This window comes from Scomber scombrus, chromosome 6, assembly GCF_963691925.1.
Source record: "Scomber scombrus chromosome 6, fScoSco1.1, whole genome shotgun sequence".
NCBI lineage: Eukaryota > Metazoa > Chordata > Actinopteri > Scombriformes > Scombridae > Scomber > Scomber scombrus.
Window position 1 is genome coordinate 18,092,241 of NC_084975.1, and position 7,093 is coordinate 18,099,333.

Below are 7,093 nucleotides of genomic sequence, written 5' to 3' on the forward strand. Positions count from 1 at the left end.
GAATAACACTTAGTGAAGAAAGGGACAAATCAAGTAATTTTCCTTAGAGCTAAGCTGTTTGAAACAAGTTGCTTCATTAGAAATCTCTCAAATATTAAAAAGGATCTCATTACAGGAGATCTATCATACCTTTACCACAAGTGCACCGTCCACATTTGTACAGTGAAAAAATATTAAAGGAAAAACAATCTGTGTCTGGACACTGAAGAATTTAGGCCTACATCAGCGGTACAGCGACTCTTAATGATCATGATGACAAAAGCAGGCGGTTATGAAAGCTTTCTGCTTTTAAATGTCTGAAGTTTTGGCCAATACCCCCCTGCCAGCAGCCTATGTGATGTCAGGGCCTGCAGCATGTAACAGACAAGAGGGGCGGCCATAAGCATCATTAATTTCCTTTGTGTGGGACAATTTGAAGTGAGACACCACTTGACCGACAAGCAGCGGAGCTACCATCAATTCTGGGTTTGTGTGACAGTCAGAAAAAGAGACCCGCATGCATCAAGCCGAAATCCAACCGAGGTACGTAGAGAGAGCTTGAGTCAGCGTGAGTGAAAGAACAAGGGCCCCTCTGACAGCACAGAAATCTATATGCAACTCTGCACTTCACTGCTCTCTCCTGCATGATGCATAAACTGAATCATCCCTTTCACTCCCTACACAGACATGATAGTGTGCTCTGGCTATGGATGATGCTCGCCCATCTCTCTCTCTCTCTCTCTCTCTCTCTCTCTCTCCCTCTCTATGATCTCCTCTAAAATCTCTCCCTATATCCCCTCCAGCTACATCTTATCAGTTCGACATAATCATTGAACATGTCATTAGAAAGATCATTAGAAAGTCAGTAATCTAATCAAACATACAGGTTTGGTTTCATTAGTTAAGTTGGTGGTTTATCAATCTAAGCAAATATTATTTATTCATATACATTTATATATTAACCAATCAAAAACACATTATAATGAAACTGATATTTAAATGTTCCATAGGTCTAAGTAAAGAATGAAAAAATGTGGCCTATTATTTCTTTATCACTAATGCAGTCAAATTGAGGATTGTTACTAGTTTAACTGATAAAGAACTGATAGAGACTGAGATAATGCAATATTTGTATATCCAACCACAAGGCAAAGTAAATAATAAGATAAAGCATGCAGACTTAAAGCCTAAAATATAGTTTTAGCCACATAAAATCAATCCGTGTCTCAGGAACAGTGAGTAGCTATTTGATTCCTGAGTAATGTCTGCAGAGTTTCCTTTCAGGCTGGCTTCCAGCCCACAAAACCAGAGGATCAGGGCAGCCTTCAAAAAGGTTCCACAGGCACTCACCACTGTCTACAAAATTCATATTACTGCAAGCGCAAGGTAATAATTGAAGGCAACTAAGAGGAGAGATTTTCACACCTGAATAATGACGTCCGGACACAATGAGGTCACTGATAGTGAGAAAGATAGTACATAAATCAAAATGTAACTGTAAAAAGTGTTAAAATTAGACAAAATCTTTGGATGAGAAGTAAGTGGCACAAAGAATTGTCACTATTTGATTGATGCATAGGCATCAGCTCACTGGCCCATCATCCATATAAGTACCAAGAATAGTTTTGACAGTTTGTGCGGCGAAAACAATTACCCAAGCAAAAGAAGAGACGGTTAAATGAACCAATAAGAAGCTCTGCTGGGAACAGCGAGTGAATTCCACACAAGAGACGAACTGATTCATTAAGACATCTGGTTGTAATAAGAATAAAAATTCCAAAAATTGTCAACATGAAACTGAAAGAAGTCAATCTGAAAAGCCAAGTGGAATTTGTTATATAGAAAAGTAAAAATCAGTCTTTGGACCTTGTCTTTCCTGTATGTCAAAATATATGTATGATACAGTAAAGTCTGTCACAAAGAGGAAATTAGTTTTATATTTAACCAAACAGGGAAATTCCCAGCAGTCTTTCCCAGTCATTTCCTTTAATAGAGCTTCTGCTGTCCAGTAAAACTATCACAATATATTACCAAATGGCAAATACTGTCCATTGACAGCACTACTTATATGACTGTGTGAGCATTATAAATAGCAGCGCTGCAGAAACAGGTGGCACCACCATTAGCTTTTGCCATTCGAGTAGAGTAGGAGGGGGGTCAAGGTTCCCCGGATTCCACACACACTAGCCTGTTGACTGGAAAGTGTTGACGGGTAAATACGACCTCTTGGCATGCCTGTCATCTCAGGAAGCCACCTGTACACACACACACACACACACACACACACACACACACACACACACACACACACACACACACACACACAAACCACCACCACACACTGGATACCTACGTCACGCCCCTATGACAACCCGTGTCACGTGCTCCCAGATGTGGCCTTCAACCTGTGATCGGTGCTTCTCTTTCTGCCCCCTTGACACCTCCACGCCACTGAAGAGTTCTCAGATGTGTGAAGGAGCAGATGCGAGATGTGGAGGATATCATCTGTCAGGAGAGGCTTTAATGGCGGAGCACGCCCGCACATATGGACGGAGTGGCTTATTCACCAGGTGGGCGTTTTGGGAGTGCAGTGTTGACACAGTTCTGCACCGGTCCTACTGCCTCTCAGGTTATTTCGCAACTACTCATCCAGGTCTGAAGATACCTATCTATGAGTAAGATGTAATGGTACTTCCATCAGCAATCTCATGTATCGAGTCAAAGTGAGTCCTGACAAAGTTATCACAGGAATTTTAAAGTATTATCATATCACATCTATTGACTGATTTAGTGTTTCCTGTTAAGAGACTGTATCAGCTTCACCTTGTTACAACAGATGTTATTGCTAAACAAAGATTAATGCATCACTAAGTTAAAAGCATTGCACCACACAAACTAGTTTGTACACATAGATTAGAAATTACGAAATATTTAAACCCAATGACTGTCAGGTTTAACTGTCACTTAGCTAAACTGACAAAACTAGCTGGCAAATGTCTGACCTGATTAGACTGAAGAGGAAACATGAAATAATATCTACAGATCGGACCTGATACTTCAGTTTAATGATAATATTATATAAAGTAGGAAGATTTTGAATTCCATGTGTCAGAAATAACACAATATGACATGTGTTCCCCTGAATTTTCAAGCTTTGTGCCAAGCTTTGAAGTAAGCTAACCGAGTGCTGGCAGGAGACATGAGATTGATATCGATCTTCTCATCTAACTCTTGGCAAGGAGGCCAATGAGTGCATTTCCCAAAATGTCAAACTATCCCTTTAATATTTTAATGGTTCAACTGAATTTGTGAAATACTGGTTTGAAACTTACTCGTATTTACTAAGAACTTGGGAAGGACTTTACGCACAAACTTCTTGTCATGGATTTCCGAATAGCTGGTCCAATCTGGTCCCTAGGTGGATTGAAATGTGAAAGTCTGTATTTCTGACTAGGGGACAGTGGAGTCTGAAGAAGTACCCTCTCCTCCTGCTCGACCCATTTTAAGTCCAATCCCCAGACCCAGCTAAGAGTAATTAATGGCTCATTCATCCCTGAGTGAACCATACAGCAGTAATTATGACCATATGCTATTCCAAAGACTTTTAATTGCCTAATTAAAATCTTATTAAAATATTGAACAGAGATAGGGGACATTTTGAACTTAAGGTTCAGGGGAGTTAAATTCATCAAGCTTGCTTCTCCTCAGGGGCTTCCGACACGCGGTCAGAGGTTGTGAATATTATCACAAGTGCTGACTTCTTAAAACATCCTGAATTTGAAGCTATCAGTCACTAAGAACGTATTGATAGATTAATGTAATATATGGCTGTGGAAGTGAATGAGCATATTTCATCACCTCTGTCTTTGAAACCTATACAAGTGCCTAAATCAACCCTCTCTCAGAAGTGAAAATATTCAAAATCATATTCCATTTCCCCTCTGAGTAAATTTCCATAACAGATGTGGAGCCAGCAGAAGCAGCTTGCTGATGAAATGTAAAGTAGCTGAGCCAGGTCTGTCGCCGGGCCTGCTATCACTATCAGGGCCGAAGTGGGTGAAAGAAGAGCAGCAGGGGCTCTACGACAGACAGAAAAGTGCAGGGAAAGAGACCAAGAGAAGCAAAGGAAAGGTTTATTTTTTTCCTTTCTGGAGGTGATAAGTATTTCCATTCACCTCATCAAACTCAAATTTATTTCAGTCAACGACACGTGCGTCAAGTAATTGAGATTCATAGCAAATGGTTAGATTTGATGGAAAAAATGATATTTTTTTCAAAAGCTTTGAGGAGCAAAGAGAATTTTGCAGGGAGAAATAATTCTCCTTTATGAACATAGGATCTTGGTTAAATCAACAAAACCAAAAAATAAACACCGCATAAGAAGGAGTTTGGTGGTAGTGGAAGAAGCTCCAGCAGGAAACAGCGTAAACATGAACGTAATCAGCAGAGTAACAGTGTCAGAGAGAGTTATAATGTCCGTGCTGTTTTCCTGGATAAATATGATTGGATGTTAATGAGCCAGTGATTCTGAAGCACGTTTGAAACAGCTGATGCCAATCAGCCAATACAGCGCTCTGTCTGAACTATCACCATGTTTAATTTCTTGGTACTTGTATGAAGATGGAAAATCACCTGAGAATAACTGATCTCACCAGATTCAATGGGATCTTCACCACTGTGTGAGTCATTTGTCTCTCGGCCTTTTTATAGCTGGTCAAAACACATCAGACAATAAACCTGGATTAAAACTATTCATGTGCTGTCAGTAATGCACTTTTCAAACACTGTATACACTGAGAGATCGAGGAGAAACTGGCAGAAGTTTGTTCGTCTCTCTGCATGCACTCTTTTCAATTTTCAACAATCCAGTGTAAGCTGATCCACTTTTAGGAAGCAGCCTGCTTAGTTGATCTTGCTGAAATGGCCCATTTCTTTTCTACAGCCTGCTGTATTGTTGTCACACCTTTTACTGAGGGAGGGAACACCCACATCTTTGGGAGTATTCAGAATATTATCATTTGAGACAACTTTCACACACTAAGTTGGTAACTTTAACAATTGCTGCAATCATTAAATTAGTAGGACATTTTCAAAAGAAGGTCAAGAGCGAAGCAGCAAAGGCCAAGATATCATGATGTTTAGTCATTGATATGTGACAAGTGCCAAACATGTTGGACCATACATTTGCAATATTGAATAGCATCTTTTGACCCTTTGATCTTTTTGATCTCTCCTTTCCCAAACTGAGGACTTCACTGGAATTATTTTCTAAATTTAACTTTTTGTGTAAAATCCCTGTAATCTCTGTTCCCTTTTCTTTTTCTATTATCTCCTTTTATTAACTTTTTCAACCCATTAGTCTACTGACCGATTATATGCACATAATCTCGTAAGGCACTATGAGATACAATGCCCAGATATTCTACAAATGAATGTTCAAAACGGTTGACAAAACAGTTGTATCTGTACTATAACGACTTTTCTTCTTTTCTGTGTTAAATAATACATCTTGACATTTGCTGCAACAGCGATTTATTACTATCGGACACTGCTGCTGGCTACACCACAACTGTTTATACTATAACAAATATGTTTATTATAAGAAATATTGCTTATAAAATGAGCAAGTACACAAGTACTATGGAACCAATGTCAGTGCTTTGTAGTTATATCTATATTGAAGAGAAATAAAGTGATATTTTACTCAGTCAAAGTTGTACTATAAGGTTGTTGGTCCCTCCTCTTGTTGCAGCTCTGGTTTTCTTCGTCCTCAAGAACTCAACAGTCGAATTTTGGCATTAGTTGGTGTATTTATGTTTACTAATCCCCTTCAGGAACATGTCAAAGAAATTCTGAGTGTTATACACGTTGACAAATCTGACATCACCTGCAAATTAATGAACTTTAAAGCTCTCACACTCACGTTAGCTGCCTGTGGAAAATTTAAATCTCCTCTCTCTGCTTTCAACACAATCATGCTCACCAGTAAACTAAATTATTGCCACCTCACATGTGTTAATGCTGCTGTGTTAGGATCGGGAGGAGGGGGGGCATTTCTCAAGGCTTTCCTACATTGTGTCAGTCTTCTGCTGAAAGGGAAAAATACCTTTACTGTGGGACTGTGATGAGATGCACAGATGAAGCCTTTGCCGTGAAATTACAGTGTGGAAATGTCTTTCCATTTCTCTTTTCCATTACACACACATGGAACAAACGCTTTCAGAATCAATAATGGGTTCACCGACTTCACATAGATCTGAAAGAAGAAGCCTTTAAAGTACGTTTATAGCAGGTAGCATTTGTGTTAGGATATAAAAAGTAGATATTCAACAAAGAGTGGGATTCTTTAGACTTTAGTAAACAATGTTAACTTTAGCCTAACCAAACCTTCAGGTCTAGGGTCAGTGTTTGCTAACATTATGTATAAATATATAGACTAGTTTCATGCTATTGTGAGCATCAGTTGAAACAAAGCAGAACTTTCACTCTTCACTTCACTTTCACATACAGTAGTAAGCACATGGTAAGCAGTTTAACAGTTCGGATAAGTCACCATATGTAGTTCAGTCCAGGAAAAGCAACACATTTATGGAAGATATAAAAATAAAAATATCCAGTATTATACTGCTCAGTGCACTGTTTAAGATATCGAGGACCTGAGTGTTTTTTTATGAGGGGTCCTGACGTCTGCCAGACACAGGTGAGGAGCTGTTTCAGCCCTGGCTGCTGAAAGTAGGTCAGGCCTATTGAAACACTCACTCCCATTTTAAATGTCTCCACTTGTTTGCCATATAAATCTGTCTGCGTTTACTGGAGTGAAATATTGACCCCAATAGAGCGAGGAATGATAACATGGCATCGGCCTGAAGTGCTTTATCTCTCTGGGTCTTGTTTACCTTTACTAACTTGATTAGCTACAATAGATAAGTCTACAGTACAAACAACAGTATGCTGAGGCATGTGTTTAAATAAATATGTTGTGCACTGCTTAGACTTGTTAATGTGCAATTAATGCACAAACATAAAAAAAAATAAAATACATCAAGATTAGCAACAACTTCTATATGCCAAATATAATATATTTAAGTTTATTACTGAACAGAAATTAATCACT